The sequence below is a fragment of the Elephantulus edwardii genome, unplaced genomic scaffold (assembly GCF_000299155.1).
Source record: "Elephantulus edwardii isolate Elephantulus edwardi_28Jun2011 unplaced genomic scaffold, EleEdw1.0 scaffold00261, whole genome shotgun sequence".
Taxonomy (NCBI): Eukaryota; Metazoa; Chordata; class Mammalia; order Macroscelidea; family Macroscelididae; genus Elephantulus; species Elephantulus edwardii.
In genome coordinates, this window is record NW_006400011.1 from 264,754 (window position 1) to 291,999 (window position 27,246).

Genomic DNA, 27,246 nt, shown 5'->3' on the forward strand with positions numbered 1-27,246 from the left:
AAGTGCATGAGGTCCTCCTCAGTTTCAGCGAGCAAGGTTGTGTCATCTACATAACACAGATTGTTGATAGATCGTCCACCAATCCTAATGCCACGCTTCGCCTCATAGAGCCCAGCTTCGCGGATAATCTGCTCTGCATACAGGTTGAAAAGATATGGAGATAGGACACATCCCTGACGTACCTCCTTCCCAATTTTGAACCATGCACATATATATCATGGACTGCTAGGAAACAAATTGGTTTGTCTCGGAGAGGGCGAAATCAAGTTTCTGCTTTGAGGCAAGGATTTTGAAGCTCCATCTCTCATACTTTGGAAACGTGGCCAGGAGGAATCAGTCCTTGTAGAAAGATATCATGCTTGGAAGAGTGGAGGGACAGCACAGGAAAGGAAGACTCAGAATGAGATGGATTGACTTGGTAATTGGGCAAAATGATTAGTGTGTTGGAGTCAGTGAGACTGGCTCAAGTCAGAGTTCAGAGCTGTTTTACATGAGTTCATGGGTGACTCAATGGCATAAAACAATTTAAAAAAGTAAAATACTTCTGTAGATAGCCTTACGAATTTCTATACTTGAAAAGAGAAATTGAAAGAAGGTAATTACAAAAGTCATTTTTCAAACTGATGTCATTAAAAAGAAATCTCCCTAAAAATATTATAACCTTACTATACACTCGTCGACGATTGTCTCTCCTGTAAGTAAATATTTAGACATTAAAAAACCACATTGTGTTAATTACTTCCTCACTAATTATTCTAATACAATTGCTTCAAATCTATATTGTTCAGTTCTCTTTGAGTTTGGTCATTTCTGTTGCTCAAAGATCATTGCTATGCTTGCTCTTTGCCATTGCTAACTGTTCATATGAGGAAATTAGACATCAAAGCTGACATGACATTGATTTTTCATCTCAGGACTTTGAAATTTTCACGTAGAAACACAGAGACTAGGAGTTGCTGAAATTCACTCGGGGGAAAAGTGCGTTAACCACTGTTATTGTTTAAATTATGTTCATAATCTCTTCTCAAATATGCCTTCACTTTCATCTCTTGCTCTTTCAAAGCTAATACTGCTTAATATTATTCAGTGAAAACCCCACATGATCTTCCAATAAATATTTTGGTTTTTTTAATTTTGTTTTTGCTTCAGCTAGTCTATCGCTCTTTTACCTACATTTAAAGCAATTTTCATTAATGGATCAGTCAACTATATCTACTATATATATATATATCTGCTCCATGCACCCTTTCTTCATTATGCTATCAAATTAGAAAATATTTGTAAATGTGCTACATAAAGTACAAAGGTCAAATAAAAAACTTTTGGTATTATATTTGCTAAATTATTACATTTGGAAAGAAAACAATATTTTAAAAAGAACTTTCATTGTAATTACATTTATAAAATTAATGTTTGACAATATACCCAAAATAAATTATATTGGCAATTTATATTCTTGCAGCTAATAATATTTTGTTAAACCAACAACCCGAAAATATTATATGATCTTAATCACACAGTACCAATTAAATGGAAAAAAAATCACATTATGTATGGAGAAAATAATTTTATGCATTATGTTTAAATTATACAAGGGTGAAATTAAATTAGTTGAATTGCAAACTAATTGCAACAGCAAAGTCGTTTCTTCAAATGGCATTCGTAAACAGAGCAATTGGTGTGACGTGAAATTCTTCATCAAAAGAAAAATAACTTGTAAATATTCAGTGTTGTTTTTTACTTTATACTTAATTTTATAAATTAAGCATACATCAGATAAAACCAAGAGTCATTGTGATTGTTGTTTACTCTGGAATCTGAACCAACTCATCACTGACCTCACAGTGAATTTTCAGAGGCAGAGAGCCACTTGGGAGGAGATTTCCCTTCTTGATACCATACAACAGGTGCATTTAACCCCCATTCTTTGGGTTGGCAGCGCAACTCCTTACCACCAAGTCTCCAGAGCTCCAAGAGTAAACAAGAGACTGTATATATTTTTAAAACTGTCTTTCTATGTAAGAAATGTAAGTATTGCATTTATTTCACTCTACATTTGATTGAATGTACAAAAAAATTACTATTCCTTGTTTCTGTTGCTTTTCTTTATTTTAATAGCTATATGAAGATATAAAGGACACTCAGGTAATCCAGTGGTTAGGAGTTGAGCTGCCCAGCTCAAAGGCACAATATTCAAATCCACAAGCTGTTCTGAGGGAGAAAGTTGAGCAATCTCTACACAACTTACTGTAAACATGCTGGAAGCTCAGCTCTGAGTTGGTTCTGACTTGAGAGCACACTACAATAACAACATTGAGATATAAATATTATCTTAATATCTTACAAAGCCTATTCAGATAGCACATGGTTTTTAATGCCTATTATGTGATATTGCAAGCTAGGTTTTTAAATAGATTTCATACAGAGGTAGATAAAAAGAAATACTTTTGTTTGCAATCAGCTTGATGACAATAGCTGTTAGTAGTAAGACTTTATTATGTTAACATAATAAACAAAATACCAAGCAAGAACAGTATAACTCAAAAAGCTTGCCAATGAATTGAAACTAACTCATAGTTGACTCCTCAGTGGGTTTTCGAAGACTGTAAATTACATGGGAGGAAATTATCCATCCTTCTTTCTCAGAGCAGCTGGTAGATTCGAACTATGTGACTTTGGGATGGCAGCACAGCTTATAACTACTAGGCCACTAGAAAGAACTCCCTTGAGTAATGGAGAGTCACTGAAATATTTTGAGTAAGAAGTGTAAGACACAAATTGCTTTATGAAAATGGCATACCGACAGTAATGTGAAATTCTGATACAAAGACAATAACAATGGAGACTCTGGAAACTATAAAGTGTAGACTTTTATTCTAGTTAGAAGATAAGTTAGAAGACTGTTGTTATTAATTGCCTCGAAGTCAAGCACGACTCATACTGACCCTTTGAACAAAAGGCGTGAAGTCTTTTTATAAATATCGTTATTTATTAAAATACATAGAGTTGCCAGAGGTATGTTGTTTAGGAAGAGGATGCCTCTTCTGCTTCCAAATTTAGGAGAATAGTACTTGGGTACTGTTTGATGAACACTAACAAAAGAACGAAAGTATCGGATCAAAGTTAAAATCATTTCAGCAAAATAATCAGTCAGAAGTTCAATTTTCTTTGTCCTGGATATTCATACTCCATCTCATTCTTTTCAATGAGGTGACACTAAAGACGCAACATGGATGTCTGCACTCACACTGAGTTTCTTCGCAGAAGACAAATATTGAACTGGGAAAATGAATCATGTTTCTACTAAGCAATAACAAGCCATGTTACTTGATCTCTCAAACAATGGTCTAAGAATGATGATGGCCTTAAATTCTTGGTGTAATCAATAAAAACAAGCACAGATGCTCAGAGGATGTGTACAATTACCTTGCTCAAGAGTCAGGAAGACATTTGGGAAGTTATGCTTTAATATTAAACCAGGACAAGAAGAATATGAGTGAATAAGAAGATATAAATGCTGAAATTATGAAGAAAGACCATTTCCACTATTACAAAATCTCATGGTTCTTTTAACCTACAACTCACTAATATCTAAGTTTTAAATCTATTGAACTATATTAAAAACATTTAATAAAATAAGCAAAAACATGTTTTTCTCTATTTCTCACCAAGCCAAAAGATTTATTTCAATTCTTGTTTAGCTTACCTATACCTTTGCAGCATTTAACAAAGTTGAATGAAACTGATTTTTAGAAATTAGCATCTGTTTCAAGATAGCACATATTCTTGATTTCTCCTTCATATTTCTTTTCCTTCAAATTACATATTTTATTGCTTTATAAGTGGAGATGGAATGAAGACATCTGACTTTTATTAACTTTATAAAGGGGAGTAGTTTTCATCAGAAACATTTACAATGCAAAATTAATTCCCATAAGATATCCATGATCTCCAAATTTCTGTGTCTACTTTGACCAATTCCAACACAAATAACACTGGATGACTAGGTCTAAAATCCATTGCAAGAGACACACAGATTTCACATCATACTTGTGGTTATGGGTTTATTAAGGAAGTTAGCAGGTTACAAGTCATCTTGACACCAGCATATAATTCTTCAGTTATCACAGCTTCTCAAATCCTTTGAAGTTCAGCTCTGAAGTTAAGGTCAGTTTTAGAAAGCTCTTTCAGTACTCCCAATTATGGAAAGGACTCAAGCAATGCTCGGTGAAAGTCCTTGGTTCTGGCCTTATGTGGTAGCAGTCCAAATTCAGTGGTTTCATCTTGGTTTCTGCTTTCCACTGAGGCTGATCTTGGTCCTGGTCTGACCTGTGTAGAAATTGCTGGCTTTGAGGACACTTGTTGCATTCTGTGTCTTCTTCCTTGCCGGTAGTCAGACCCCCATCTTCCTGATCCATTTAAATCTGGTGGGGTGGGGAGACTGACCAATCTCATCATGGGCCATTTATACACAACCTATTTCATAAATCCTCTTAGCCACTAGGTGAAAATCAAAGTTGATAGCTAGAAAAGTGATATTGGATGACAAACCCATGACAATACATACACACTAAGTAGTTTAATGACTTCCAGGTCAATTTGTTCTTAATTCTTTTTTTTCCTGTAATAATTCATGTGTAATGAAATATTTGTCATTTCACTATTCTTTAGATGTGAAATTTAATGACAATGATTTTTCATAAGTTCAGAGTGACTGTATCTGCAAAAGGAGCAGGGACAGTATGAGGAAGGTTGAGTCTTCTGACTTCGACCAGCTTCATTCAGGAGAACTCTCTCCATCAACAACTTCCATAGTAACAAACAAAAGCTACAAGATTGGACATGACCAAACTTCCCCATCTTCCCACTTTCCCACCACCTGCCACTACTGCACCTAATTCTGATTTCTTGTAATCACTAGGTCCAATGTTTGCTGCCGATGACTTACAGACATTATTTATAATTTTGGGGTTTATTAAGGGAATAGGTTGAGGGGTAGAGGAGACAAAGGATATCATACAATGAAAGTCCTGGTTTAGTCAAGCAGGCTAAAGTTAGATTAACAAGAAATACAATTCCTCATTTAGTTGACACAGCTTCTTAGATAACAAATGAAATCCAGGTTCAGACCAGCAAATACACAAAGCCCCTTGTTTTTTCACTAGCCCAGTAAGCTTTGTCTCTGAGCAGTCACAAGTTAGCTCTTCCTTCAAATATCCAACAAATCATTAACTGTGACTCCGTTTCTAGGACTTTATCAGCCTATACTTCACTATAGTCTGGTTAGCCTTCTCTCTTTCTTTAGTTTCATAGATATTGATGATGTTGAAGTTATTGATCAAGGCAAACTCTGTGTCTGAAGTTAAGGCTGCTGGATGACCATTCCTCCATGGTCGGCTAAGACAGACATAAAAGCCATTTTCAAAAGTCATAACTCCACAGGATTTAATACCATGTCTTCAATTTATTTTAATATATGTAAACTTTACAAATATATGCTTAAACATAGAGCTTTTATCTTTTAGCTTCAACAAAAAAATGATATTGTATGTTTCAACCTAGTTGCAATATGTTGTTGGTTTTGGATGCTGATTTAGCTATAATTTGCGTACACCCTATGTACTGAATGAAATTGCCTAAGCTCACGTTATGCCATAATTACTGTAGTGTTTGAACCCATTGTTGTAACAGCTGTATTAATCTATTGTCTTCTTGCTGACTCTACTTTAGCTGACAAGATGTCCTTATCTGGGAACTGACCCCTTTGGAAAACTTATCCAAAGTCAGAGAACGAAAATCCCATTATCCTTGATTTTCAGAGTCATTCTGGCTTTCCTTTATCCGAGACAGATTTATTTATTCTTCTACAAACCACAAACTTAGAATGCTCGAGAATGACTTATCTTTTGGCATCCCCTTCTCATGGATCCTTATAAAAAACTGATTTTACCTTTTTTGGCACTGACATGCAATAAATCCAAGAAGATAAAATCACTGAGGTCACATCCTGCCCCTTACAATACTTACCCTTCACAGCATTCCTTTAATTAGATTCTTAGCCTTTCTACAATGCTTGTTCGGGGAGTTATTTTAAATATGCATGACTTATTTTAAATCATGCAACAGTTTGTTTATGTCCCATGCCAGCACATAGTCTCCTCAAATTCACAATCTACATAGTTATATAAAATGCCATTCTGACCATATTGTTTATTTTCTAAGAATTCTTCCACAAGTCCTACTATGAAAAGGATAAGATTCATACTCTAACTTGCCAGACTGATGTTTTAACCTTTAACAGTTCTTCTCTCCATAACTTTAATTTTTACACTGAAGCCTCTTACTATTCATCAATGTTAATTGCTTATATTTCACTATCTTTTCCCTTTGTAGCATATCTGTTTGACCCACAATATCTCTTCTCTTTTCACTCCTTGAAACTAGTTCCTATGTCTCTGTCTTTAAAAGCATTCTCCAAGCTTTATTTCTAGTTGTGTTTAAGTTTCTTTTTTAGTGGTTTTGATAATGCCTTTAATACTTTGCTAATATATATATACTTGTAAACTTTAGCTCCTACCAAGTTATTTATCATTTCATAAATCTACATAATATTTAATACTAATTTAAAAATTTTAAATCATTTCAAATGATATAATTTTTTAAAATATTCTATAAATATTTTGTATTGTTGTTATGATTCATAGCATCCGTGAGAACCCTATGAAAAACAGCTCTGAACTCTGCCTTTTCCTGAGCTGATCTCACAGCCTCTGACACACCTGTCCCTATTACCACAGTAACTGTGACAATCAGGGGCGGAACCTCCAGCTTTCCAAGCATGACGTTCTTTAAGGACTAGAAACACTGGGCAACCTGCACAGAGTATGTAAGATGGAGTTTCAAAATCCTTGCTTCCAAGGAGCATTCTGGTTTCACTGTCTCCAGGACAGACCTGTTCAACACACTTCTCCATTATCACAACTTGAAAGCATTGATTCATTTTCTGCCATAATTAGTCATTGTACAAATCTCTGATGTATAGAAGTAATTGTGAAGACCATAGCCTCAATAAGGCACACCTAAGTCCCCAGACTAACACCGTTGCTCTTTTGCGCTCTGGAGTATTCCCTGAGAGCAAACTTTCCCAATGCAACTTGTCTGTTGATTCCTTTACTGTTGATTGGAAATCTCCAATACATGGTACACACAATCTATAAAGTACAGAAGTAACCTACTGTGGGTAGATAATATATAGAATTCTCTATTTAGGTTTAGCATTTATTTTAATTCTCAATTTCTATTTTTTCTCTAAAAATACATAATATTTTTTAGAGACAAAATGTGTATATTTTGTGTGTCACAACATATGTATAAAAGGCAAATGAACTAAAAAAAATCGGGCAAATGGAATGAAATAATATATTGGGAACTTTCTTCTTATTTGAGCATATTTTCCAAGAAGTAGAGACTATGATATTTTTAATTTGATGGTCTAAATTCAGCTAAAGGATAGTTTTGGCCTAAGTCAGTATTTCTTAAAATGTTCTCTTCAGGCCATCAAGGATGAAATTCCTTAATCAGTTGGGGGAAATTGCAAAATTTTGGAGCTTCTCATTCAAAATTGTGATTATGTAGCTTAAAATGTTCATTACACTCAGTAGTCTAGCATGATCTGTAGGCATATTGAAAGTTGAAACCCAGCATAAATGGTAAACATCCAATAAAATCTCATGTGAAATGAAAACTTAAATATGCAGAAGAATTATTTAACATGACAAGCTGGTATGGGAAATATCATGAAAGTTAAGAAGAAAATTGAAATAGCTTTTTAGGCATGGTGGCTTGAAAGAGCAAGAGAGAATAAAGATGTGGGATGATTTCAAAGAGTAGTATCATATGGAGTAGAGAGACATTAACACTTCAGTTCTGTAATTCCTAAGTAAATCTCTAGTTAAACTTTTCTGTTTACTTTTTTCCCTTTTGTGTTCCAGTAGTTAACAGAATGTAGACAATAACAACATTTTAGTAATCATTTGAAGTATTATCAATACAGAGTATGTGTATTACACATATTGTAACAGGCCTGTGCTATCAACTCAAGTGTTCCTCATCAACAAAAGCAGTAATGAAGGTATTTGAGCTGAATGCAGTATTTGCTCCTTAGAGATACAGAGGAAGTTGTTCATTCAAATCCTTCTGCTTACAAGAGTCTTCAGAGAGAAGGCTTTAGATCAATATGACTAGGAGCTACCAATTAATCCCAACTTGATTACATTTTAAAATATGGGAAGAACATAGTTCCAGAGTGACACCAAAATCAATGTATATATTGATGTGAAAACAAGGAAAGTAAGGCTGGCATTTAATTGTTCCTTCTTTCAGGTTTTCTAGAAGATGAACTTACTTGCTGTATACATGTATTATCTCTTCTGTTGTTTCATATATTCCAAATATGTTCTCTTGAGGAATTGGTTAGCTAACTGCTTGGAGTGTAATTTATGTTTTGAACTAGGAAAGTTATTTTGAGATAAAGAAGGACAGAGTCTGCATTTTGTGTTTCCTCTACTCCTTGAAGCATGCTATTCCAATAGACAGATATAACTCATTATTACTGAAATGCAAGGATTCCTCAAATCTTCTGAGGACTTAGCGAGTAAATTTCTGACAATTACTTTGAAGAAAATATAACTTGAAAAAGTGTCTACTTGCCAACTCCTACTATCACAACAGGTTTTGTTGCTTTTATGTTCTTATTAGATGCCACCAAGTTCACTATAACTCATAGCTAACCTATGAACAACAGATTTGAACTTCTTTTTCTCTTGCATCTCCCTCCTAATCTCCTGCTGACACCTATTAACAGAATCCATTCCATTTTGTTGAGAGTGCGCCTCATTTTTTCTGGTAACACATCTTTCCCAATATCATGACTTATTTCAAGGAACAGTTGCTCCTGATGATGTGTCCAAAGTATGTGAGACAAAAACGTAACATCCTTGCCTCTAAGGGTCACCCTGATCATACTTCTGACAAATATTTTTCATTTTTTTGACAATTCATGGGATATTCTATCCTCTTAGCCCTGCAATTTAAAGGCATAAATTCTTCTTCTGTTACTGTTATTTATTGTACACCTTTGACGTAGGAATCAGTTGAAAATAGCATAGCTTGGATCGGGCAAACATTAGTCTTTAAATTGACATAGTTGCCCTTGATTACTTTGGAAGGTCCTTGAAAGCATTTTTCCCCCAGTAGAATATATCTCGCCTACTGCTAGGAAATAGCATAAAATAAGGGCCCAGGAATAGATGGTATACCAATTGACATATTTCAGCTAAGAGATGATGCCCTGGATGTGCTCATCAAGTTGTGCCAAGAAATCTGGAGAACAACCACTTGGCCAAATGACTGGAAGAGACCTATATTTGTTCCCATTCCAAAGATGGGGGACCCAACAGTGTGGAAACTATAAAACGATATCATTGATTTCACACACAAGCAAGATTCTACTAAAGATTATCCAAAAATGACTGGAACAGCACATCAGCAGAGAACTGCCAGAAGTCCAGGGTGGGTTTACAAGGGGTTGTGGTACTAGGGATATGGTAGCTGATGTTAGATGGATCTTAGCTGAAAGCAGGGAATACCAGAAGAATGTCTATCTGTGTTTCATTGATTATGCAAAGGCGTTTGACTGTGTGGGTCATAACAAACTGTGACTGACTCTGAGAAGAATGGGAATCCCAGAACACTTGATCGTTCTAATGTGAAACCTATACTTGGACAAAGAGGCAGTCATCAGAACAGAGCAAGGAAACACTGCATGATTAAAAATTGGGAAAAGCATATGCCAGGGATGCATCCTATCTCCATACCTTTTCAACCTGTATGCAGAACAGATTATCCGAGAGACTGGGCTCTATGAGGAGAAGTGTGGCGTCAGGATTGGTGGGAGATTTATTAACAATCTGCGTTATGCAGATGACACAACCCTGCTTGCTGAAACTGAGGAGGACCTGAAATGCTTGCTGCGGAGGATCAAAGACTGCAACCTTCAATATGGACTGATGCTCAATGTCAAGAAGACAAAGATTCTGACCACTGGACCAATTGGTGGCATCAGGATGGATGGTGAAGAGATTGAGATTGCTAACAACTTTAGTCTGCTTGGCTCCACGGTCAACACTCTTGACACCAGCAGCCAGGAAATAAAAAGGTGTATTTCAATGGGAAAGTCTGCTTTTAGGGACCTCTCCAGTGTACTGAAGAGTAATGGTGTCACTCTGGAGATACAGGCTATGGTCTTTGCAATCACTTGTTATGCATCAGAGAGTTGGACAATGACTAAGGAGGATAGAAGGAGAAATGATGCCTTTGAGCTGTGGTGATGGAGAAGAGTATTGAATGTACCCTGGACTGCCATGAAAACAAACAGATTCATCCTGGAGAGAGTTAAATTAGGCTGCTCCTTGGTGGCAAGGATTCTGAGGCTTCATCTGACACATTTTGAACAGGTCGTTAGAAGGGAGAAGTCCTTGGAGAGGGATGTCATGCTTGGGAGTGTGGAGGGACCGCACAGAAGGGGAAGACCCTCTATGAGGTGGATTGATTCAGTGACTGGGGTAATCAGGATGGGTTGTCAGAGGCAGTGAGATTGACACAGGATAGAGCAGGGTTTAGCGCCGTTGTACATAGGGTCGCTATGAGTCGCAAGCAGCTTGACAGCACACAACAACCACTGCTAGCATAGGCATTGATTTTGAACCCAAGTATATGTAATTGTCAATTTGAATTTTTATCCATCTATCATGTTGTTGCCTATTGATCCAATCGTGAAAACTTCTGTTGCCTTGATGTTCAGATGAAATCCATATTTAAGGCTGTAGTCTTTGATCTTCTGAAGCAAATGCTATAAGTCCTCTTTACTTTAAACAAACAATGTTGTGTCATCTGCATAACTCAGTTTCTTGATAAGTCTTCCTCAAAACTTGATGTTACACTCTTCTTCATATAGTCATCCAGTTTCTTCAATTATCTGCTCAGTAAATAGTTTTTGGTCTGCCCATAGACAAAGAGATAGTGTTTGAAAAGAATAAGGGAGCATCACATAGTTTAAAGTCAGGGAATGCATGCATCAGAGTGGTATCCTTTTTCCATGCCTATTCAAACTGCATACTGAGTAAATCATTCAATAAACTGGACTATATCAAGTAGAATGTAGCATCAGGATTGTAAGAAAACCATGAATAACCGGAGTTATACAGATGACACAACTTTACTTGCTGAAAGTAAAGAAGACTTGAAGAACTTGCTGCAGAAGATCAGAGATTGCACCCTCATATTTGAATTATATCTCAACAAAAGGAAAATAAAAATCCTCACCACTGGATCAATAAGTGACTTCATGATATTTGGAGAAAAGATTGAAGTAGTCAACAATTTGTCAAATTAGTAGATGGGCATAAATTTATGGACTTCAACATATATCACAGATCCTCAAGGTCTCTGATTTCTTAAGCCCAATTTCATGGACTCTTAGGAAAGCAAACAGATCCATCCTGGAGAGGGTTAAACCAGGTGGCTCCCTGGAGGCAAGGATTCTGAGGCTCCATCTAACATACTCTGGACATGTTGTAAGGAGGGACTGGTCCTTAGAGAAGGACATCATGCTTGGAAGGGTGGAGGGACAGCGCAGGAGAGGAAGGCCCTCTATGAGGTGGATTGATTCAGTGACTGGGATAATTGGGATGGGAGTGTCAGAGACGGTGCGATTGGCACAAGACAGAGCAGAGTTTAGGGCTGTTGTACATAGGGTTGCTATGAGTCGCAGGTGACTCGATGGCACATAACAACAACAATGACATTTTATGTTTTATGGTATTTATTGTAAAATATTGAAGTGTAAACAGATATAGGAATATTTATATATAATTCCCATCCTCTACTTGTTGTTAACTGCCTTTGATTTGAGCATAACTCATTATGACCCTATGAACAAAGGGTCTGAAGCCCCTGTGCAACTATCGACATTTATCAAAGATCATAGAGTGTCCAGAGGCATGTTATTTAGGAAGTAGATGCCAGTCCTACTTCCATTGTTTAGTAGTAACATAACATCCGTCAACAAGCAAGGTTGCACAAGTTGATGAGCCTTCTTCAAGCTTAATGCCATGTTCTTCTTCATACAGTCCAATTTCTCGAATCATTTACTTGGCGTAATTTGAATAAACATGGATAAAGGATACGTTAATGATAAACATTTTTATTGATTTTATCATGTAGTAGTTTTGTGTTCTGTTTAGACAACTGCTTTTCGTTTTGTGTGTAGGTTAAATATGAAAATAATGAAGTGTTCAGGGTTTCCCATTCTATTCTATATATATTCTATATTATCCATATATTATCCATAATTTACTATGGTCCAAACAGTCTTTGCATAATCAATAAAGTGCAAGTAAACACTTTTCTGGTATTCTTATATCAACAATGACATTACCCACAGCCTCTTTTGACTTCTACTACAATTTTTGATAGATTTTGACTCTACAATACTCTACTATTCATCCATAGGATAGCAGTTCTGAAATCCACAGAAATGAATCTAAATTTTTACTATGACTTAAATTGTATTACCTAAAAATATGTGTTATAATTCTAATTTCTATGGGTAGAGTAACAGTTCTATTTGGGGTGGTTTATTTTTTATGCAAATGAAATCATACTATCATTGGTTGTGACTTACATCTGTCTTTTTTCATACATAAAAACAAATTGGGCAAGGAAAGAAAAAGGAAGAGAAAAATAAATGTCATGTCACAGAAGCTGAAAAGAGACAAGGTTTTTTGCATCAAGATATCAGAATGTCTCCTCTAGCTCCAATTAAAATTAAAGCCTCATAAATTGTTGTTAGGTGTCATCCAGTTGAGTACCACTCATAGCAACCCTTTGAAAACATCTGAACCCTGTCTTATCTATCTTGTGCTTTCCTTTTCATCTCTGACCTTCTTGAGCCTCTTTCTTTAATCACTATGTCAGTCCATCCAATTGAGAATCTTCCTCTCTTTTTCTGACATTTTCAAGCATGATATCCATCTCTAAGGAATTGTGTCCCCTAGCAACATGACCAAAGTATGTGAGATGAAGCTTTGACATCTTTGCCTCCAGAGAGTATTCTGGCTGCTCTTTCTCCAAGACATATATATTTGTGCTCTTCTCCAACACCACAGCTCAAAGCCATCAATTCTTTTTCCCGTCAACCGTATTCATTATCTAGTTCTCAGATGCATAGCAGATAATGGAAAAGACCATGCCCTGAATCAGGCACACATAGGTCTTCAAACGGTCATAATTTCTCCTCATTAAATTAAAGACGTCCTTAACAGCAAACTTGACCAATAAAATATGTCTCCTGGTCTCCTGAGTGCTGGTGCCTAGGGTGTTGATTGTGGATCCTAGTAAGATGATTTTTTTTTATAATTTCAATCTTTCTCCATCTAGCACAATGCTGTCTATTGGTGTAGAGGTGAGGATGCTCATCTTCTTGATATTGAAATGCAATCCATGTTAAAACTGTATAGTCATTGAACTTCTACAGCTAGCATTTCAAATTCTCACCACTTTCAGCATGCAAGATTGTGTCATCTACATAACAGAAGTTGTTCATGAGTCTTCCTCTGATACTGATACCACATTCTTCTTCACAGATTCAGAAGTTCATGAGTTAGAAGTTCAAGCTGGGCTTAGAAGAGGCCATAGCACCAGAGATGGCACTGTTGACACAGATGAATCCTGACTGAAAGCAGGAATACAATACAAATAGATATTTGTGTGCCATTTGATAATGTGGATCACAATAAACTATGGCTAACATTGAAAAGAATGGGGATCCCAAAACAATTAATTATGCTCATATAAAACCTATGCCTATACCAAAAAGCTATTGTTTGAACAGAGCAAGGAAACATTGTAGATTAAAATCAGGAAAAGTATTTATCAGGGTTGTGTGCTTTCTGCATACCCATTTATTCTATATACTCATAAACTATGGAAAAATGAATTTCTATTTATTAAGACCACTTATTTGTGGTATTTATTTTGGAATTCAGTTGAACACTCAATCTCTATTAGTTGGAAATGACTTGGAAAACGTCTTACAAGACACAGTAAGTAATTAAGATACCTGCACATCTATTCCATTCCTATGGCTCCCATGCAAAATTAGGACTTCTACATGTGCCTGAAACTACTTGTGTGTCTGTTTGTAATGAATGTTGGCTTGTATATCACTGAGATACTGTAAAACATACCACTGAAATTTTAAATATCAACAGGTTCACCCAGTACGGACAGAGATTCTATACTATAACAGTTTAAGAACAAAACTAGTCTTCTAATTCTGAAATAAAGGGTCCTCCAAGATTCTACAAATAGTAGCAGAACATTGTCCTATACAGTGCCATAAGATTACACTCAAAATAAATCTATAGTCTTAAGTAGACCGTAGGTGTCTTAGGGAAACTTCTAGCTGTCTCCTGAAACAAGAGTTTCTTAAAACCAGGGAAAAGAACTGTAAACACTCATTATGAGTTGAAACATAATTTGATGTATGAATCTTGAAAGTTGTCACATTGAATAAAATACATAAAGATCAATATCCTAGATATTAATAATGGGGAAGATAAGCAATCACCACTTCTGAATGGACACTGATATGGTCTACTATATCAGGACAAATAAGGAACTATGACATCATATTCATTATGAAATAGAACATGTTATGTATGTATGTTATGGTAGAACCTGAGTTACAGGGTTCTCCGTGATCAGAGAATGTCAATATGCATACAAGGAAGACCTGTTCTTATGGCTCTTAATATTTACATAGCAACAACTAAAACTGAAGATAAAGTAACTGAAGATTTCTGTAAACTATCTAAAATGATCAAACACACAATCAAGGTGGAGTAATAATAGCTAGTAATTGGAATACAAATAAATGATTGGTTGTTATTGCTATAAGCCATCAAGTCACCTGTGACTAATAGCAACTTTATGTACACTAAGCTCTGAAACCTGCCTTATCCTTAGTCAATCTCATTGTCTCTGAGAGACCCAATCCCATTGCTCCAGTCCCTGAGTCAATTCATCTCATCCTGGGTCTTCCTCTCCTGTGCTGTCCCTCTACCCTTCCAAGCATGATGTCTCCCTCCAAGGACTAGTTCTTCCAGGTCACGCACCCAAGGTATGTGAGATAGAGCCTCAAAATCTTCGCATCTAGGGAGTATCCTGATTTCACTCTCTCCAGGACAAATTTGTTCTTTGCTCTGGAAGTTTACAGTATGTTCAACACTCTTCACTGTTAAACACAGCTCAAAGCATCCATTATTTTTCTTTCATGTTGTTGTTCAGCTTGTTCTATCTTGAGTCAATCTCATTGACACACCGACCCTCATTATCCTAGTTATTATATCAATCAATCAATCAATCATACCAGGAGTCTTCCTCTCCTGCTGTCTTTTGATGTTTCCAAGTATGATAGCCCTCTCCAGAAACTGGCCCCTTCTGGCTGTATGACCAAAGTAAGTGAGACTGTGTCTCAAAATATTTGCCTCCAAGAAGAAGATTGGGTTTACCCTCCTCTGTTAGCTCACTTGGCAGTCCAGGGTATGTTCAAAACTATCTCTACTACCACAGCTCAAAAGCATAAATTCTTCTTATGTCATCCTTGGCTATTATCCAGCCCTCTGATGCATAGCAAGTAATTGCAAAGACCATGGACAAAATACTGAGTGATGGATGCATCAAAATCATCAAAGGAAGATGAATGATAGAAGTATCGAAACGAGTTGGTTAGTGCTCAACCATTTAAAGAGGTAGTAAATGATCAAAAAGCAATAAAAAAACTGAAGGAAGAAATATAAATTGCACTGAAAACCTTGACAGAAAACAAAACTTCAGAAATAGAAGAAATTAAAATGGAGGTATTTCAACACATAAAATCTTGGATATGCTTATTCATCTATGTGAACAAATTTGGAAGACACCTGCCTGACCACCTCTATGGGAAAGATCCACATCTTTACCATTCCAAAAAAGATGAACAAATATGATTATGAGGTTATGAAAAGTATCAGTGACAGCATATGCAAACAAAACCTTGCTGAAGAGTATTAGAAAACAACTGAAGATTATTCGATATCCACAAATTCAAAGTGGCTTAAGAAGAAGCTATAGATCTGGGGATATCTTTCTTGGAACCAGGTGGATTATGATCTAAATTGAGAATATAAGAATGATGCTTAATTGTGTTTTATTGACTATGCAGAAGCATTTGACAATATGAAGAAAATAAATTAAGGATAATATTGTGAAGGGTAAGAATTCAAGAATACTTTATCATGGTCATGTAGAACCTGCACTTAGACTAAGAAACACTTGTTCAAACAGAACAAGAAGATACTGCATTGTTTAAAATTAGCAAAGGTGTAAGTTAGAGTTTTGTATTTTCACCATACGAATTCAATTTATATGCTGAGCAAATAAATACTCTTTAGAAACTCACTGTATGAATAAGCCTGTGGCATCAGGACTGGAGGAAGACATCAACCACCTGTAACATGTAGCTGACCCAGCCATGCTTGCTGTAATAGATAAAACTTGAAGTACTTAGTGATTAAGATAAAACAAAACAAAACAAAACAAAACCCATATAACCTTCAGACATATTTGCTCCAGAAAAAATATTTTGTGGACAATTGGAGGAAAACTTTCATGGGGTTTTAAAAAACAAAATTTAAGGCACAGATTGTGAAGAAAAGGTATTCATTCATAAGAATACCTTTGACTAGTCTGAATTGACGCTTAAAAGCATCCTCTTCCCTTTTTTCTAGCACATGCTGAGAACACAGACTGCTGAATTCCAATGCTGAACCATTTTCATCCGCTCATTTTAATTCTATTGCCAATTACGCTTAATTATGGAATTTTTTTTTCAGTGTGTAATGGATGCTGAAATGTTAGTATGCTCATTAAATTGAAACTCTAGATAGAGCAATAGATTCTGATAAGCGCTGGTTTGTTATAATTTTGAATTTTCAAATATTTCTTACTCTATTAACTTCAAATTCATATTCCACAAAACATTTACTCAAAATTAATAAGTATTATTTTTTAAAGCCAAGGAGCCTGCACACAATTACTTAAATGATATAAAATGTAAGGATAATTTGAATTTGCTTGCATGAAAGATATTCAGATTTATTTGCCCTTATAGGAAAGCAGGAAATATTTAAAAGGGAGTAAAATCCTTTACATATTATCACATACCACCACTTATTACAGAAGTATATGCTGTGTGTATGCCAAGAAATTGGCATGAGCAAATCAGAACTGTGACAAATATCAATTTCATACACAGAACTTGCATCCTTAAAGTGGGATTTCAAATCATATTTTGGATGCAAATGTCCATGTTGGTCTCTACAGACACAAAATTTAAGGCATTTGGTGAAATAAATAATTTATGTCATCACTAAACAAAAGGTTATTAGTTCAAATCTACCACACACTTCACAAAAGTGGAATGGGGATTAAATACACACACACCCCTTGGAAACATTATGAGAAAGTTCTACTCAGTCCTAAAGGGTTAATATGACTCAGAATCAAGTAAATGGTATAGATTTGGTAATACTAAAAATCTAACTAAATTTTCCTGGATTGTCATTTTCTGTAAGGTCCCTTTGTTTTAAACCCCAAAGTATGATCTTCATGAGATTTATAAAACTGGATTGATACTGAGACTATAACAATGGGCTCAAGCAGATTAGAGATCATAAAAGTGGCATAGTGTAAGACAAGGTTCAGTTCTATAGTTCATAGAGTTGTTGTGGGCCATACTTGACTCCATGGTACCTAACAACATAACGAAGTATATGCATAGCCCTTGGCAGCAGTTTCTCCTGCTATATAAGCATTGAAGAAGGTGGAAGATAGTTCTGATATTTCCATTTGGATTTTGGGTCCAAGTTTACTCTTGATGTTATGCACATAGAATGTTGATTCTCAATTGCCAATTGCCCTTGCTAGTACATGGGTTCAGACTTAAAACTAGATGCAAATATCTTGAAGAAAGTGTATAATTTCCCATAACTATGGATGAAGCCATAGACTCCTCATATTTTTTAGACCTACTATTATTGTTGTTCTTAGCTGCCATTGAGTTGAGTAGGATTCACATCAATGCCATGTAGAACTGATCTGAAACTGTCATGCCATCCAAATCATCTTTGACACACTCAAGCCCATCTGTGCAGTCATTTTGTCCATCCATCTTGTTGATGATCTCCTCTTTTTGTACTGAGCCCTTTACCTTCTCAAGCATAACTCCTCTTTTTAAGGAATAGCGTATTCCAGCAGCATACGGAAAATATGTGAGATGAAGCTTTGCCGTCTTTGCCTTCAAGAAGCATTCTAGCTTCTCATTCCCCAAGACATCTGTTTGCTTTTTGCAAGTTCATGGGATGATCAGCATTCTTCTCCAAATACATACCTCAAAAGATTCAGTTCTCCATCATCTTCATTCATTGTCCAGCTCTCAGATGCATAACAAGTGATGAAAAGTTCTGTGGCCAGAGTCAGGCATATCTTTATCTTAATCTCAGCTGACATCATTGCTCCTCATGTGCCTGATGGCAGACTTAACTAATTGAAAGCAACTACTGATACCTCCTGAGGAAGTCATCAAAACAGAGCAAGAAAACACGGCATGGTTCAAAACTAGAAGGGTATATTACAGGGATGTGCCCTATCTCCATACCTTTTAAATCTATATGCATGTGGGTGATTTTAATCTGCAGCCCTCAGGCCGGGTTTAAATTGTTTTTGGTCAAACATCCTTCTAAATGGTAAAGCACTGGTCTGTGCATTGTTGTACAGAGGTAACTTGTGGTTGCTGTGATGCTGAACACCGTGACACTGATGTGCCAAATGTCATAATGGTTACCCATGGTGGACAGTGTTTGGTGGAGCTTCCTGAATAAAACTAGCTTGGAAGCAGGAATGGCTTACCTCCAGAAATTATAAGGTCTTTCATTCTTAGGGTCACTATGAGTCGTCTACGACTCGATGGCACCTAACAGCAACAACATGGAGAAAAGATACACCTTGAAGAATAAATTCCTGATTTTAAGTCATGCATTTCTCCTTTGCTCTATTTGGACAATAACTTTTTGATATAGGTATAGGTTTTTAATGAGCATAATGAAATGTTCTAGGATTCCCATTCTTCTCAATGTTACTCAAATTTGTTATGATCCACACAGTCAAATGCTTTGGCATAGTCAATAAAAAAGAAAATAGACATTCTTCTAGTATTTTCTGCTTGAAGCCAGGGTCCATCTGACATCATAAATTATATCGCTGTTGTCACCATATCTCCTAAACCCTATTTAAATTTCTGGCAATTCCCTGTCAATGTATTGTGCTAGCTGGTTTTGGATGATCTTTAGCAATATTTTGTTTGGAAGTGAAATTAGTGATATTATTTGGTGATTTACTCATTCTTTTGGATCACATTTCTTCATAATGCTCTCAGGTAACTATCCAGAGTGCTAACGAGCAACAATGTCAGTCTGGAGACTAAGGTGCACCTGATCCAGGACATGGTCTTTGCAATTACTTGCTATGCATCAGAAAGCTGGACAATAACTTAGAAGAATAGAAGAATCAATACCTTTGTGTTGTGATGCTTGAGAAGAATATTAAACATACCATGGACCTCCAAGAGAACAAAAAATTCTGACCTTAATAGAATTAAACCAAGCAGCTCTTTAAAAACAAGGATTTTGAAGCTCATTCTCACATACTTTGGACATGTGACCAGGAGGGATGAGTCCTTAGAGAAAGATATCATACTGAGAAGGTGGGAAGGACAGTAAAGGAGAGGAAGACACTGGATAAGATGGGTTGACATAGTAACTAACAAAGGGTGGATATGTCAGAGACAGATTGGCTCATGACAGAGCAGGGGTTAAAGCTATTCTGCTTAAAGTCTCGATGTATTGCGGTCAATTTGATGTCCTTATAACAACAAGAACAACGTGCTGATTCCTAGTCTCTGACTTGAAATATGTATTTAATTTAGGTTTTGTTTAATTTGATACATTAATTAATGATGAATTTATTCTTTACCCATTGATTTTGCCTGGCTAATTCTTCTTTCCATGTATTAAGATGACTCCTCTAAATCTCACTGCCATCTGATCGGAACTAACTCAGTTGACCCTCCAGTAGGTTTCTGAGTTTATAAATCACAAGAAGGATGATTGCACATCCAGAGTTCCTTGATAGTGACTAGTTTTCATATTTGTTTATTTATACATGCAAATGGGAGTTTCCATGACCGAGTGGCAAGAATTTGTGCTACCATTCCAAAGGCACATGGTTTGAACCCATCAGCTTCTCCATTGGAGGAACATGGACAATCTCCTCCAGTGATATTAACTGCCTCTGAAAACCCACTGGAGGGCCAGGCATGGGTCAAATTTTACTCAATAGGACACAACAACAATAACAGTGTACATACAAATAAATAATAATATCACAGAAATAATTGAGAAGAAAAATTGTCTTCAGGTCATTCAAAAGCAGATTAAGTCTAAGTGATTTATTAATCAAGGCTATTATATACTGGCAAAGGAAGTAAGAAGATGGAAGAAATATAGTCATTGCACAAAAAGAATGAAGGACTACAGAGGAGGAAGAATCACCAACAATCTACGTTAAGCGGATGAAACAACCTTGCTTGCTGAAACTGAAGAGGACCTGAAGCACTTGCTGTGGAAGGTCAGGGACTGAAGTCTTCAGTATGGATTGAGACTCAATATCAAGAAAATGAAGATTCTCACCACTGGGCTGATTGGCAGTGTCATAAGGGATGGTGAAGAGATTGAGACTGTTCACAGTTTTCATTTGTTTGGATCCACGGTCCATACTCTTGGCACCAGCAGCCAGGAAATTAAAAGATATATTGCAGTAGGAAAGTCTGCAGTTATAGACCTCTCTAAAAGTGCTGAAGTGCAAAGATGTCAGTCTGGATACTAAGGTGCACCTGATACATGCCATGGTGTTTGCAATCACTTGCTATGCATTGGAGAGCTGTACAATGACTAAGGATGATAGGAGGAGAATTGATGCCTTTGACCTGTGGTGTTGGAGTATTGAATACACCTTGGACTGCTAGGAAAATGAACAGGTTTGTCCGGGAGAGGGCAAAATCAAGCTGTTCCTTGGAGGCAAGGATTCGTCTGACATACTCTGGACATGTTGCAATGAGGGACCAGTCCTTGGAGAGGGACATCAGGCTTGGGAGGGTGGAGGGACAACGCAGGAGAGGAAGACCCTCAATGAGATGGATTGACTTAGTGACTGGGGTAATAATGGGGGCAGGTGTGTCAGACATGGTGAGACTGGAACAGGATAGGGCAGAGTTTAGGGCTGTTGTACATAGGGTCACTATGAGTTGCAGGTGACTCGATGGCACATAGCACCACCACCATCAAAAGAACTGGGTGGCAGAGAAGAATTTCAAGAAACAACATATGATCAAGAGACAATGGTAATGAAGGAGGAAGTTCACGCTGCTCTGAAGGACTTGGGAAAAAAAAATAAAGTCCCAGTAGTTGATGGAATATCAATTGACATTTTTCAGCAAACAGATGCTGCTCTGGATGCACTCACCAGGTTTTGCCAAGAAATTTGAAGGACAGCTATGTGGCTAACTGACGGGAAGAGATCCATATTTATTCCCATTCCAATAAAAGGTGACCTGACAGAATGTGGAAATTATCAAACAGTATAATTTAATTATACAGTAAAGTATAATCACATGCAAACAAAATCTTGCTGAAGATTATCCAGAAACAACTTGAACCGTGCATTGACAGAGAACTACCAGAAATACAAGCTGGGTTTAGAAGAGGCTGTGGCACTAGAGACATTATCGCCAATGTCAGATAGATCTTGACAGAAAGCAAAGATTCCAAGAGGAATGTCTATTTCATTGACTATGCAAAGGCATTTGACTGTGTGAATCACAACAAAGTGTTGGTTAATCTTGAGGAAAATGGAAATCCTATAACACTTAAAAAATGTACTTAAGTAAAATCTATACTTGGACCAGGAAGCAGTCATCAGAATAATGCAGGGAAACAATGCATGGTTCAAAATAAGGAAGGGAGTGTGTGGTGCAAGCGTCTTGTCTCCATACCTTTTCAATCTATATGCAGAACAGAATTATTTGGGAAACTGGGCTTCATGAGGAGAAATGTGGCATTAGGATTGGTGGGAAAATCCTCTACAACCTATGTTATGCAGGTGATACAACCTTGCTTCCTGAAACTGATGCAGACCTGAAGTGCTTGCTGCAGAATATCAAGAACTGTAGTCTTCAATATGGATTGAAGCTCAACATGAAGAAGACAATGGTTCTCATCACTGGGTCAAATGGCAGTACTAAGTTATATGGAGAAGAGATTGAAGTTTTAACAGTTACAGCTTGCTTGGCTTCACAATCAACACTCTTGGCACCAGCAGTCAGGAAATCAAATGATGAGTTACATTAGGTAAATCTGCTGTCAAGGACCTTTCCAGAGTACTCAGAAGCAACAATGTCAGTCTATAGATTAAGGTACACCTAATCCAGGCCATGGTCATTGCAATTGCTTGTTACACATAAAAGAGCTGGATCTAAGGATCACAGAAGAAGAACTGATGTCATTTAGTTGTGGTGCTGGAGAAATCTTGAACATACAATGGACTGCAAAGAAAACAAATAAGTCCGTCTTGGAGAAGGTAAAACCTGGTTTCTCCTTGGAGGCTAGGATTTTGAAGGGCTGTCTCACATACTTTTGGCATGTGACCAGGAGGGACCCATCCTTGGAGAAGGACTTCATGCTCGGAAGGATGGAAGCAGAGTGCATGAGAGGAAGACCCTAGATAAGATGGATTGATACAGTAACTAGGGCAGTAGGGGGAGGCGTGGTAGAGTCATTGAGATTGAATGAAGACAGGGTAGGCTTCAGAGCTACTGCACATATAGTTGCTATGAATCTCAGGCAACTCAATGGCACATAGCAACAACACATACTGGCTCAGAGTTATTATCAGATATTCCACTTTACTCCAGCCAATTATTATTTATTTAGTGCTAAAGAGGTACCCTGTCAACACAAAGGTACATGGTTCAAATCCACCAGTTGCTTCAAGGCAGTAAGAGGGGCCATATCCTCACGTGTGGTTTACTGCCTCTGAAAACCCACTGGAGAGTCAGCTATGTGTCTTTTCCAACTTGGTGGTACAGAATAACTACAACAATAAAAAAAATTAAAAAAAAAACACCAAAAAAATCCCCCAAACCCCCAATTTTCTTAAAGTTTGTTTCCTCTTTGAAAACTATCTCTGCTGACAATCTTCTTTACTAGTCATTTGGAAACACATATTTTCATTTTTTTTTAAATGCAGAAACTACCATAAACAAATATAGTTTTTCTAGCTAATTTTTTTCAGTCATGTTGTGTTATGGTGGCGTTGTGTACCATCAACAGAAATTTTAAATCTTAAAATATTCATTGTGTGTTTACATGTAGCAAACTAAGAAATTATTTGTACATTTGATTTTTATGTCATATTCCATAAAACAGCATATTTATAAATTAGAAATTTTTAATTTAAAAAAAACCACCAAACCACAAACAAAATTTTCATACTGTCGAGTCAGAATCAACTCACAGCTATTTCTCCAGTGGATTTTTGGAGGCTGTAAATCACACTTAAGGCAATTGCTCATTTTCTGTGGTGGAGCCACTAGTGGGATTGAACCTCCAGAGACATGTTCCCTTTGGGATTAGCAATGCAAATCCCTAAGTAATACAACAACCAACTTCCTTTGTAATAGATACGTTCACTATCATAATCTTGTCGCATATTTTGTATTTTTCCAAGAAATGAGAAAGTCTGTTTATACAGAGTAGGTGCTTAATGGACTTAAAAAAAACCCCAATATTGTCAAAGTGTTCAAATCAGAATTCATGATGCCCTGTGAGTTTGAATTCAAATTAAGCCTTAGCATGAAAAGAATTTAAAAATAAAGTGCATAGTCAAATAACGGTTTGAAGGTAAAAAGTACAGAATTTGAAGAACATGTTGATAGAATTAATATAAAGTAGTATTAAAACCAGTAGTTAGGAATAAAAGATTTTAGCCCTACTTAGACATTTTCATAAATAATTAACAAGTATTAAAAATTAAATAATCTGATTTTTGCAATAATTTTATAGGTATCTCAATAAATATAGTAGTATATCAGTTACTATTACCACAACATATTGTTGGAAGATAGGTATATATTATTTTCAATTACTTATTTGAGAATATAGAAAACAAGTTGAGAGTTTTACAAAATTATTGAATTAATTTTGAATGAAAAATTAAAGTATGATTAAAATATATAATTAATTAATAATTATTAAATTCATATCTATATATATTTATTTTTGTCTCAAACAAAATATCATTATAATACTGATATCAGATGCTCAACATCATCAATGACAGTTTTGTAACATAATCTCACTATACCGCATCAAAATGACCCAAGAATTGAAAAGAAAATTAGACAGAAACTAAATTTAATACACATTTAAACTGCTTTAAGATATTGAAGTTGAAAATGTTAAATTTTCATGACCAGACAAATCACAATGATTAATAGAACATACTTTTTCAAAAGAAAGAACGAAATTAAAATTCTGAGTTCTTTATTTCCCACACTAATAGAACCTTTTGAATATAAAACTCTGATATTTAAATACCACAAGGAGGGAACTGTGATTTTCTGAGGCTAAAATTGCTCTAAGAACAATTTCTCATAGGACATTTATCTCCTTAAATAACTCTTTAAAAGTGTACTATTAAGTCTGAGCAGAGTGAATTCCATATTTTCCAGTTTGATATCAAATAAAAATTGCTAAGGTGCTAAAATAGTTGAACTTGGATTTTCATTTTGATCAAATGTTCAAAGTTCTATTATAAATGCTCTTATTTGTAAGTCCTTTCAAGTTAGAAGAAATTTGACTAATTGAAGGAAGAAGAATGTGACAAGCTATCAGTTCAAATGAAAAATCATTTGAATAAATCCAGGTTTAGTTACTTTCTTGAACAAAAAATATTTGAGAGAAATTACTCAAGGGAAAAGAAAAGAATAAGGAAAAACATTAGACATAAAGAACAGTATTTTTATTTCTGGGATAAGTATAAAAATTGCTTATTTAAGATGTTAATAAATTGCAAGAGTATTTAGCAAATAGAAGTTGCTAGAAAAAAGTTTATTCAATGGCAGAATTAATTAATCAAGACTTTGCATATTCATAGCAACAGAAAGAGGTAAATCCAAATCTAGGAAGAGAGAGGAGACTATTACTGAAATATTTACAGTCTTAGGGGTTATGTGAGATAGGGCATGACTGCTCCGAGCCCAGTCTTGGGGAGATAATCTGATGTTAGGCCAGAAAATTATGAGGAAAATGTTTTCCCTTAATAAAGCATGCCCATATTCTATTTCTGTGAACACTTCTTACATTGCTTTCCAGTCAGAGCTTGTTTACACTGATTCCTGAGGTATGTGAAATCCTTCATCCTCCAGCCACTATCTGACCTCTTTTTTAAGGCAGCAGGACTCTAACCAACTTCCGTAGAGACAAGCTTGCATATTTCCCCATAATAAATGATGTCTGTTGACCGATAAACCACGGCAACATCTTGAAGCAACAGCTGTGCATCCAGTTAATTATCATAACCCCTCCTATGCAAAGCATTCCCCAGAACTCTTCACCTTTCCTTATGAATAACCATGAAATCCCTTCACACCTAAATCTTTGTAAGTCAAATATAGCCTTCTGTATAGTGATTAGCATTATTTTAATTTTGCAAAGTAGTTTCCCTAATAAACCTCTATTTGTGTTTACAGAGGAAAACCTGTATTACTATTCTTACTTACCAATAAGAAGAGCCTATATTTAAGAAGTAGACTGGAAATGTTTGCTTGGTTATCTTATTAAAGAGGTAATCAGGCAACAAGTTAATCAGTAACTGGGAAATTTCAGGATCATGAAAACACTGAAAAATTAAATACATGAAATTTTATCTTATTGGGTACAAAGAACTCAGATAAAATGTGGAATAAAGTTTCAGCACAGCAGACCATAAAGCTGAGTTGTAAGCATCTAGAAAAATTTGAAGGAAATGAACACTAAAGAAAAAGAAGAAAGGAAGGACCCACATAAAGATAGAAGTAAAACACTTCTGAGAAACAAAAATGAAGTAGGAGGCATAGCATTTCCTGACCTCAAAACCCACCACACAGTAGGAGCAACCAAAAAAGCATTATACTTATAACAAGCACATAGACCAATGGAACAGAACTGAGAACCCAGAAAATAGATCCAGCTATCTAGGGTCAAATGATATATGACAAGGAAATTCAACTTCTCAATAGGGAAATGAGAATCTCTCAACAAATGTTGCTGGCAAAACAAAACTTCCTTCCACAGAAGCTGAAATAGGACCCACATCTCACACCACACACAAAAATCAACTCAAGGTGGATCAGAGATCTGGAAGTAAAGCCCCAAACCATAAAGTTCATCAGAGACAAACTGGAATTTGACTTAGAAGTACTAGCCCATGATATAAAGAGACTGCCAAATAGAGCCAGATATGTACAAAATGTAGTGGATAAAACTGATGAATGGGACTTTCTAAATATTACATCCACCTGAGCATCAAAAACTTGTTCCAGCAGAGTAAAAGAAAACTGAGTGACTGGGAACAAACATTTGGCAGTACCATCTCAGACAAGCGTCTCATAACCAAAGTCTCCAGAATACTCCTGGGCCTCTAGGAGAAAAAGACTGATAATCCAATTACAAAATGAGTAAAAGATATGGAATTTTCATAGAGAAAGATATTCCAATGGCAAGAGACATATGAAATGTTCAAAATCATTGGTAATAAGAGGGATGCAAATAAAAACCACAATGAGATACCATCTCACTATAATAGTTGTTGTTATTGTTATGTGCCCTCGAGTCCCCTGCGACTCATAGCGACCCTATGTACAACAGCCCTAAACTCCGCTCTGTCCTGTGCCAATCGCACTCTCTCTGACACTCCCATCCCAATTATCCCAGT